Consider the following 11976-nt stretch of genomic DNA (forward strand, 5'->3'; position numbering starts at 1 on the left):
CCCTGCAAAATGACCTCCAGCAGGCCACAAATGTGCATGTGTCTGCTCAAACGGTCAGAAACAGACTCCATGAGGGTGGTATGAGGGCCCGACGTCCACAGGTGGGGGTTGTGCTTACAGCCCAACACCGTGCAGGACGTTTGGCATTTGCCAGAGAACACCCAGATTGGCAAATTCGCCACTGGTGCCCTGTGCTCTTCATAGATGAAAGCAGGTTCACACTCAGCACATGTGACAGACGTGACAGAGTCTGGAGACGCCGTGGAGAACGTTCTGCTGCCTGCAACATCCTCCAGCATGACCGGTTTGGGGGTGGGTCAGTCATGGTGTGGGGTGGCATTTCTTTGGGGGGCCGCACAGCCCTCCATGTGCTCGCCAGAGGTAGCCTGACTGCCATTAGGTACCGAGATGAGATCCTCAGACCCCTTGTGAGACCATATGCTGGTGCGGTTGGCCCTGGGTTCCTCCTAATGCAAGACAATGCTAGACCTCATGCGGCTGGAGTGTGTCAGCAGTTCCTGCAAGAGGAAGGCATTGATGCTATGGACTGGCACGCCCGTTCCCCAGACCTGAATCCAATTGAGCACATCTGGGACATCATGTCTCGCTCCATCCACCAACGCCACGTTGCACCACAGACTGTCCAGGAGTTGGCGGATGCTTTAGTCCAGGTCTGGGAGGAGATCCATTTACATTTACATTTACATTTAAGTCATTTAGCAGACGCTCTTATCCAGAGCGACTTACAAATTGGTGCATTCATTTCTTTCACAAGGATTTAATGATGGAACAAAACCTACAACAAAAATTAGAAATGTTGTGGTTGTGGTATATAGTATCCTATTATATAATTAATATATTAATAAAATACTAGTGGTATATAGTATCCTATTATATAATTAACATATTAATATTATACTAGTGGTATATAGTATCCTATTATATAACTAATATATTAATATTATACTAGTGGTATATAGTATCCTATTATATAATTAATATTATACTTGTGGTATATAGTATCCTATTATATAATTAATATATTAATATTATACTAGTGGTATATAGTATCCTATTATATAATTAATATATTAATATTATACTACTGTTATATAGTATACTATTATATAATTAACATATTAATATCATACTAGTGGTATATAGTATCCTATTATATAATGAATATATTAATATCATACTAGTGGTATATAGTATCCTATTATATAATTAACATGTTAATATTATACTAGTGGTATATAGTATCCTATTATATAATTAATATATTAATATCATACTAGTGTTATATAGTATCCTATTATATGAGCATACTAACATTATATAATTAATATATTAATATTATACTAGTGTTATATAGTATCCTATTATATAATTAACATATTATTATTATACTAGTGGTATATAGTATCCTATTATATAATTAATATATTAATATCATACTAGTGTTATATAGTATCCTATCATATGAGCATACTAACATAACTAACAGATCCCTCAGGAGACCATCCGCCACCTCATCAGGAGCATGCCCAGGCGTTGTAGGGAGGTCATACAGGCACGTGGAGGCCACACACACTACTGAGCCTCATTTTGACTTGTTTTAAGGACATTACATCAAAGTTGGATCAGCCTGTAGTGTGGTTTTCCACTTTAATTTTGAGTGTGACTCCAAATCCAGACCTCCATGGGTTGATAAATTGGATTTCCATTGATTATTTTTGTGTGATTTTGTTGTCAGCACATTCAACTATGTAAAGAAAAAAGTATTTAATAAGATTATTTCATTCATTCAGATCTAGGATGTGTTATTTTTGTGTTCCCTTTATTTTTTTGAGCAGTGTATATATATATATGAAAAAAATTATTGTAAGGCTGAGAGAAAAACGATTGTTTCAAAACATCGATGTCAGATTAGTAATACAAGGTATATGCTCGACAGAAAGATGTATTAAACCCAGCCTGTTGATTTCATCCTCAGTCATTCATTGCTTCATGTTCCTATGCTTCTTGTGCAACAATGCAACGTTTCCTGCTCTCTGCTGATTAACATTTTAGTTATTTAACCTAATCTGGCCTTGAGGTATAGAAAGGGAGTTAAATGTGGTTGTGACAGGCTTTTCTTTGGAATATCACTGCATCTGAATGGACAAGAAGCACAAAAGAGATCTGTGAAGTTCTATTTAAACAAAATTGAAAAGACTAAGATGGCAGTCAGAAGGGTCAAAGAGTTAGAAAAAAGTGAGAAAAGATAGTAAAAAATATGATCACATAATCCCTCTGAAAGATATTCCACAGGAGCTCTGTTTCCATAGCGATGATGTCATTTGACAGCTGGAGATTGATGCTGACAACGCAACAACCTTGGTCAAGTTGTTCTTCCTGTTTATAAAAATATCAAATTGAACCATCTCCCCAACCTAAACACACAGGGTATTTTGTAGCTCCTCCTAGCATAATGCTCACCAAATTTACAGTTTTGTTTTAAAGGTAAACATGGAGTTTGTGACATAGTAAATCATGCCATTAAAATAAAGGAAGGAAGACAAACAAGACCAAATGCTTCCTTTAAATGACCGGTGGAGTTTATACTATCCTGTCAATCTCTGACAGTCAAGTCTTAAAACCCACAATGTTTACAACACTAAGCCCCAGATACGTGCACTCCACAGATATGTGCTCTACCTGAGTAAATTGTCGCCCTGCCAGGGAAAGTATGTCTTTACACAATTTATGAGTGACACGCCATTCACATTGCCATGCAGAGATAGAGCCATATCAAACCATACACGTTTTAAGACACATGACAAACACTAACCTAATTCCCCTATGATAAAAAATGGTCTCTATACATTGATAAACTCCTCATCCAGCTGTGCTACTAGTCAGATATTTTACTAGCCAAGAAAGCCTTAGATTCGCTCAGCTTGCCGCATATAACTCATCATACACCACAAGCCTAAGAGACAAGATGGCTTCCATTGACTGCACTAATTACTTTGACATTTCTCTTAACACTAGAAATTGTTGATAGATTTTTGTTTTGGATTAAAACACAAGACTCCCATGAATACAGATAGCAAGCACCAACGTGCACATTTATTCTGCTGAAGGCCCCCTTATCCATTAGCAATTGGCCTATAGTGTTCATAAACATAAAATGTATTCAATTTAACACCAATCATTTTCAAAATGGGTCTGACATTTCTGGTTAATAATAAAGGGAATGTTTTAGCACCCAGAGAGACTGGCCAGAGATCAGATTTGATTGATTTCACAGGTTTAACCCCATCAGTTGGCAGAAGCTGATAACTGTCATGTAAAATCATCCCACTCTGACATAACTAATAGTTTATTATCATTATTATTATCTCTCAACAGACAGCTAGCTTGAGATGAGATGAAGATCTATATCAGATCTGACAGGTTACGTGGGACAAATATAGTTGAAAAAGCTGTTATTGATTACAATTGTTTACATTTGAGTATTGCGCACTGCTCACAACTTATACCCTATTAGTAATAGCCCATTACTGATAGCTGATTTCAAATGGCAGCTTGTATTAATAGCTCAGCTGGCAGGCTAACAATCACAATGAGAGACTCATCTCTTGCAGCTGTCTTTATTGCACACTGTACACACTGGCCTCAGAACAAACAGTGAATTATACTGTCACTGGTACAAACAGAGAGAAATGTATCATCAAATCTAATAATTAAATCCAAAGCATCCCCGGCCTGCTTGGTGAAACAATAGACCCTCATGAAATGCCATTGTTTTCCTCACAAGCATTGATTTATGTGCTTATGGCTGTATTAGACAGACAGACAGACAGACAGACAGACACTGGATCGTTTCATAAAGGGATGCTGGTTGGTGTCAGTCTCACAGTTTATACACTGACTGGAACTGTGGCTCATATCTGAGCTGGAGATGGATCTGATGTTACAACCTGGCCCATACGAGAAATAATATATTTCAATAAAATATGAATATATTTAAATATATTGGGGAAATATATTTAGCAAATATATAAATAAAATATATGTACATACAGTACCAGTCAAAGGTACTCATTCAAGGATTTTTCTTATTTTTACTATTTTCAAATCAAATCAAATTGTATTTGTCACATGTGCCGAATACAACTGGTGTAGAGTGAAATGCTTACTTACAAGCCCTTAACCAACAATGCAGTTTTTTTTTTAAATACTAAAAAGGTAACAAATAATTAAAGAGCAGCAGTAAAATAACAATAGCGAGGCTATATACAGGGGGTACCGGTATAGAGTAAATGTGCGGGGGCACTGGTTAGTCAAGGTAATTGAGGTAATTATGTACATGTAGGTAGAGTTATTAAAGTGGCTATGCATAGATAATAAGAGAGAGTAGCAGCAGCGTTAAAAAGGGGGGTGGGGGGTGGCAATGCAAATCGTCTGGGCAGCCACACCTACTCATTCAGAGGTTTTCTTTATTTTTACTATTTTCTACATTGTAGAATAACAGTAAAGACATCAAAACTATGAAATAACACATATTGGATCATGTTATAAAAACCCTCTTAGGCTTCACTCCCCCCTATCTGAGATATCTACTGCAGCCCTCATCCTCCACATACAACATCCGTTCTGCCAGTCACATTCTGTTAAAGGTCCCCAAATCACACACATCCCTGGGTCGCTCGTCTTTTCAGTTCGCTGCATCTAGCGACTGGAACGAGCTGCAACAAACACTCAAACTGGACAGTTTTATATCAATCTCTTCATTCAAAGACTCAATCATGGACCCTCTTACTGACAGTTGTGGCTGCTTTGTGTGATGTATTGTTGTCTCTACCTTCTTGCCCTTTGTGCTGTTGTCTGCGCCCAACAATGTTTGTACCCTGTTTTGTGCTACTACCACGTTGTGCTGCTACCATGTTGTGCTTCTGCCATGTTGTGTTGCTACCATGCTGTGTTGTCATGTGTTGCTGCCATGCTATGTTGTTGTCTTAGGTCTCTCTTTATGTAGTGTTGTGTTGTCTCTCTTGTCGTGATGTGTGTTTTGTCCTATATTTTAATTACATTTATTTTTAATTCCAGCCCACATCCCCGCAGGAGGCCTTTTGCCTTTTGGTAGGCCGTCATTGTAAATAAGAATCTGCCGAGTGCAAAAATCATCTGTCCTTGGTTGCAACACTCACTACCGAGTTCCAAACTGCATCTGGAAGCAACGTCAGCACAAGAACTGTGTGTTGAGAGCTTTGTGAAATGGGTTTCCATGGCCGAGCAGCCGCACACAAGCCTAAGATCACCATGCGCAATGCCAAGCATCGGCTGGAGTGGTGCAAAGCTCACCGCCATTGGACTCTGGAGCAGTGGAAACACGTTCTCTGGAGTGATGAATCATGCTTCACCATCTGTCAGTCCAATGGACGAATCTGGGTTTGGCGGATGCCAGGAGAACGCTACCTGCCCCAATGCATAGCAACAACTGTAAAGTTTGATGGAGGAGTGCTCAGTACACACATGCATATGGCATGTCCATATCTGTCTGTATTCTCTAAAATAGAATAGATATGCACTTTTCTTTGTATGATGTTATTCCAAAAATGCACTATGCAAGTGAAGGGTAGAGTGAATGGCACTGTCTACAAAACAATGAAATGGTCCAGACACCCCTGTGCATGTACTCTCTTTTGCAAACAGAACAAATGTGCTGTCCATGTATAAGGTCATGTATAGGGATGTATGTATATAAAGCTGTGTTCATTGTTTAATATTCACTCTGCTTTACCGTATTGAGGTCCTGAAACAAACCTGAAGAAAACAATCTTAACTATACCAGTAGGCTACCCATGGTACTGACTGATTGCTGTCTACAGAATACCCAGGCAAACCTATACTGCAATCCTTTGAATAAGTCTCCACCCAGTGGACATAACTGGTACTATCGGAACTGATACCTGTTGGGTACCAACCTTTTCTGAGTCAAGATCACTTTCTGAGTCAAAATGCAAGCCAAGATCTACTGCTCAGATTTTTTTGGAACATGACTTAAAAAATTTAAGTCTATGCAACATTAACCTATTAAAAACAGTACTGTAGCAATGAGGTTTGTGCAGTAGGCTAAAGGCCCAATACATTATCACTGCATATTGGCTTTGCTTGAATAGCCTTGTCAATGCATTGTTGTTCGGACCATTTAAATATATAAATATTTCAGAATTTGAGATAGGCTATATGATCACACTGGTAATAGATCAGTTGTTGTATTACTTGTGAGGCATACATTTAAATAATGTGTTTTTTATTTTACTGGGCTGATGGTGCCTGCATCTAATGGTCAGTCTCAGCTGAGGGAGAGAGCAGCAGACTGAGGGTCCACTTCTCAACATCCCTCCGCTCTCCCTTTCTTCCACTGACACTGACCAAAAAGAGACAAGTCTTCCAGCTAATGGCGAAACTCCAGTTGCACCACATTATTTCTGCCTCATGCACAAATTCATTTTGTTACTCCTACGAACAGTGAAAAAGACCCAAGCCTATTGATACCCTTTCCTACTCATTCATTACAGCTGCAGTGTTGGTAGATGCGTGAGTGGAATTAGGTAGAACACACATTTTCTGGCTTATATAGTGTTGAAGTGTTGAATAAAAAGTGTTGACAGTGCTGAGTAAGAAGTTAAACATGAACTCACTCATAAAAACAGCATCTCTTCGCTGTATTTGGTGACAGTCTCTCTCTGGTCATGGTTTTAAAAGTTTTGAAATCTCAGTATCAACTTTTTTTTACGCCTGCTACGCTACTGCAGACAAATCTGAGCAATCCAATTGGCCAGCGGTAGGCCTATAGTGAAGTTGATTTGGTGTCAGTGCTGCAGGGAAGGCGGAAGGGAAGGCCACATTAAATGGCTCTAAATCGGAACACTACGACTACCTGGCGCTTAGGGCAGCTGAATCCGGTGCAGCTGCTTTTACGAAAAAAAAGTATGAAAATGTGTGCACTCACTAAAGGGAAAGTGCACTCACTAAAAAGACACTGGATTTGATAAATTTTTTTACCTTTGTTTAACTAGGCAAGTCAGTTAAACATCATTAGCATAGTGTTTTTTGTTTGGAATTTTGGATGACTGACGTGTCCAAAGAAAACTGCCTGTTACTCAGGCCCAGAAGCTAGGATATGCATATACTTGGTAGCATTAGATAGAAAACTGTTTCTAAAACTGTTAAAATAATGTCTGTGAGTATAACAGAACTGATATGGCAGGCGAAAACCCGAGGAAAATCCATCCGGAATTTTTTATTTTTTTTTAGGTCACAGGCCACTTCAATGCTTGCCTATGGGATATACAAATAGATAGATTGCAGTTCATATGGCTTCCACTAGATGTCAACAGTCTTTAGGAAGGATTTTCAGGCTTGTTTTTTGAAAAATGAGCAAATAGTTGGAAAAACTACAAGGTGTCTCTCATTAGAAATGTAGTCTTGTTGGCGCGTGAATGAGGTGCGCACTCTTCGTTATTTATCTTCCCTGTTGAACATACTATTCTCCATCTTAAATATTATCGTTTATTTAGATATTAGAGTACCTGAGGATTAATTAAAAACATCGTTTGACTTGTTTGGACGAACTTTACTGGTAACTTTTTGGATTCGTTTGTATGCATGTTGAATGAGTGGATTACTGAATCAAGCGCACCAACTAAACTGACATTTTTGGGATATAAAGGAGGACTTTATCGAACAAAACGACCATGCATTGTGTAGCTGGGACCCTTGGGATTGCAAACAGAGGAAGATCTTCAAAGGTAAGTGATTTATTTAATCGTTATTTGTGATTTTGTGACGCCTGTGCTGGTTGAAGAAGTATTTTGGTTTGGGGCACTGTTTTCAGATAATCTCATGGTATGCTTTCACCGTAAAGCCTTTTTGAAATTTGACAACGCGGTTGGATTAACATGAAGTTAAGCTTTTAAATGATGTATGACACTTGTATTTTCATGAATGTTTAATATTACGATTTTTGTATTTTGAACTTCACGCTCTGCAATTTCACCGGATGTTGTCATAGGTGTCCCACTAGCGGTTCATGCACTCAAACAGGTTAAGAACAAATTCTTATTTACAATGACAGCCCAGTGGGTTAACTGCCTTTTTCAAGGGCAGAATTACAGACTTTTGTCAGCTTGGGGATTCGAGCTAGCAACCTTTCGGTTACTGGCCCAACGCTCTAACCACTAGGCTACCTGCCGCCCCAAGAGCATCTGCTAATTTACTAAAATGTAAATGTTCCGCCAAAAGGCACGAGAAGAAAAAACATGTATTTTTTAAACGCAAGGCTTTATCGTTGGGTTTTTACAGAAATGTTTGGGATTGACTAGAAATGCCTTGGAGATCGACCAGATCCCGATCCACCGGTTGGTGACCACTGACATACCCATATATCAGTGTTTAATGAGAAGACGAATGGCGGTGAGTAGTGTGGACAAAATTGAGAAAAAGTTGGTGAAGCAATAGCTGTGATGGAATGTGAACTAAATGGGTGTCAGTTATTTAGCACTATATTATACAAATGGGTGGGTAGGGTCCCTACCCACGAAGGTGAACCTTCGCCCCCAGTCTGAGGTCCTGAGCGCTCTGGAGCAGGTTTTCATCAAGGATCTCTCTGTACTTTGCTCATTAAAATGCAAATAATTTTATAACATTTTTGACATGCGTTTTTCTGGATTTTTTTGTTGTTATTCTGTCTCTCACTGTTCAAATAAACCTCCCATTAAAATTATACTGATCATTTCTTTGTCAGTGGGCAAACGTACAAAATCAGCAGGGGATCAAATACTTTTTTCCCTCACTGTATAAGCTGTTTTTCAGTCTCTTGGTCCCAGCTTTGATGCACCTGTACTTACCTCACCTTCTGGTTCCTGTAGGTGTCCTGTGTTTGGCCCCGGTGATGCGTTGGGCAGACCGCACCACCCTCTGGAGAGCCCTGCGGTTGCAGGCGGTGCAGTTGCTGTACCAGGCACTATATTACAGCCTGACAGGATGCTCTCAATTATGCATCTGTAATAATTTGTGAGGATTTTAGGGGCCCCAGCCAAATTTCTTCAGCCTTCTGAGGTTGAAGAGGCGCTGTTGCGCCTTCTTCACCACACTGTCTGTGTGGGTGGACATTTCACATCGTCAGTGATGTGTACGCAAAGGAACTTGAAGCTTTCCACCTTCTCCCCTGCGGTCCCGTTGATGTGGATAGGGGTGTGCTCACTCTGCTGTTTCCTGAAGTCCACGATCAGCTCCTTTGTTTTGTTGACATTGAGTGAGAGGTTATTCCTGTCCCCACTCTCCCAGGGCCCTCACCTCATCCCTGTAGGCTGTCTCGTCGTTGTTCGTATGAGGCCTACTACTGTTGTCGGCTGCAAAGTTGATTGAGTTGGAAGCGTGCATGGCCACGCAGTCATGGGTGAACTGGGAGTACAGGAGGGGACTGAGCACGTACCCCTGTGTTGAGGATCAGTGAAGTGGAGGTGTTGTTTCCTACCTTCCCCAACTGGGGATGGCCTGTCAGGAAGTCCAGGACCCAGTTGCCCAGGGCCCCGAGTTTAATGATGAGCTTGGAGGGTACTATGGTGTTGAATGCTGAGCTATGGTCAATGAATAGCATTCTTACATAGGTATTCCTCTTGTCCAGATGGGATAGGGCAGTGTGCAGTGCGATGTCAATTGCATCGTCTGTAGTTCTATTGGGGCGGTAAGAACATTTAAGTGGGTCTAGGGTGTCAGGTAAGGTAGAGGTGATATGATCCTTAACAAGCCTCTAAAAGCACTTCATGATGACAGAAGTGAGCGCTACGGGGCGATAGTCGTTTAGTTCAGTTACCTTTGCTTTCTTGAGTACAGGAACAATGGTGGACATATTGAAGCAAGTGGGGACAGCTCACTGGGAAAGAGATTGAATATGTCCGTAAACACTCCAGCCAGCTGGTCTGTACATGCTCTAAGGACGCGGCTAGGGATTCCGTCTGGGCCTGCAGCCTTGCGAGAGTTAACACGCTTAAATGTCTTACTCACGGAGAAGGAGAGCCCACAGTCCTTGGTAGCGGGCCACGTCGGTAGCACTGTGTTATCCTCGGTGGCACTGTGTCATCCTCAAAGAGGATCCGCAAAGAAGGTGTTTAGTTTGTCCGGAAGCAAGACATTGGTGTCCGCGACGTGGCTGGTTTTCCCTTTGTAGTCTGTGATTGTCTGTAGACCCATTGAATTGCGTCCTTACGGAGGGAATAACTACACTGTTTGAATTTTGCCATATTTCCAGTCACCTTATCATGGTTAAATGCGGTGGTTCGCGCTTTCGGTTTTGCGCAAATGCTGCCATCTATCCACGGTTTCTGTGTTGGGTAGGTTTCAATAGTCACAGTGGGTACAACATCTCCTATATGCTTCCTGATGAACTCAGTCACTGTATCTGTGTATTCGTCGATGTTATTCTCAGAGGCTACCCAGAACATATCCCAGTCCGCGTAATCAAAACAATCTTGAAGCATGGATTCCAATTGGTCAGACCAGCGTTAAATAGACCTTAAAACGTGTACTTCCTGTTTGAGTTTCTGCCTATAGGAAGGGAAGAGCAAAATGGAGTTGTGATTAGATTTGCCGAAGGGAGGGCAGTTGAGTAGCAACTGTTGGGTAGCAGTTGTCCAATGGTTTACCAGCGCGAGTACTACAGTCAATGGGTTGGTAGAACTTCAGTAGCGTTTTCCTCAAATTTGCTTTGTTAAAATCCCCAGCTACAGTAAATGCAGTCTCAAGATACGTGGTTTCCAGTTTGCATAAAGTCCAGTGTAGTTCTTTGAGGGCCGTTGTGGTATCGGCTTGAAGGGGAATACATACGGCTGTGACTATAACCAAAGATAATTCTCTTGGGAGGTAATGCGGTCAGCATTTGATTGTGAGGTATTCTAGGTTGGGTGAACAAAAGGACTGTATGTATCACAGTCACACCATGAGTGGTTAATCATGAAACATACACCCCCGCCTTTCTTCTTCCCTGAGAGTTCTTTATTTCTGTTGGCGCGATGTACTGAGAACCCAGATGGCTTAATGTATTTCCCGAGAGAGCCATGTTTCCGTGAAACAGAGTATGGTACAAAAAATATATAAGCGGAGCTGCCATATCTGTCGGCGCCATCTTACTACCATAAAGACCTGATTGGTGATGTGCTGTAGATGGTTGTCCTTCTGGAAGGTTCTCCCATCTCCACAGAGGAACTCTGGAGCTCTGTCAGAGTGACCATCGAGTTCTTGGTCACATATCGGTCACAAACTTCTTCCATTTAAGAATGATGGAGGCCACTGTGTTCTTGGGGACCTTCAATGCTGCAGACATTTTTTGGTACCCTTCCCCAGATCTGTGCCTCGACACAATCCTGTCTCGGAGCTCTACTGACAATTCCTTCGACCTCATGGCTTGGTTTTTGCTCTGACATGCACTGTCAACAGTGTGGCCTTATATAGACAGGTATGTGCCTTTCCAAACATGTCCAGTCAGTTAAATTTACCACAGGTGGACTCCAATCAAGTTGTAGAAACATCTCAAGGATAATCAATGGAACAGGATGCACCTGAGCTCAATTTCGAGTCTCAGAACAAAGGATCTGAATACTTATGTAAATAGGAAGAAGTTAGTAGGGATTTATTTGGTCTTTATTTTATTTTCATGGTAGTACAGAATTGAGCAGATCATGATTGATCGTACATTCCAGCACAGTAGGCGGCGACATGCACTTAAACGATTGTTTGCAGACCGCCATGATATCATAGAAGAAGAAGAGAAGACATGACAGGGGAAAGCCTTATAGTGAAGCGACATGCTTTCTTCTGTCCGATGTTTATCAAGTCAGTGCAGATGTCAGATACAAGACCAGGAGAGGAGGATAGGATGCCTGTTAAAACTATTGAGATTCAGCCATAGTTCACATAAACCAT

The sequence above is a fragment of the Salmo salar genome, chromosome ssa10 (assembly GCF_905237065.1).
Source record: "Salmo salar chromosome ssa10, Ssal_v3.1, whole genome shotgun sequence".
NCBI lineage: Eukaryota > Metazoa > Chordata > Actinopteri > Salmoniformes > Salmonidae > Salmo > Salmo salar.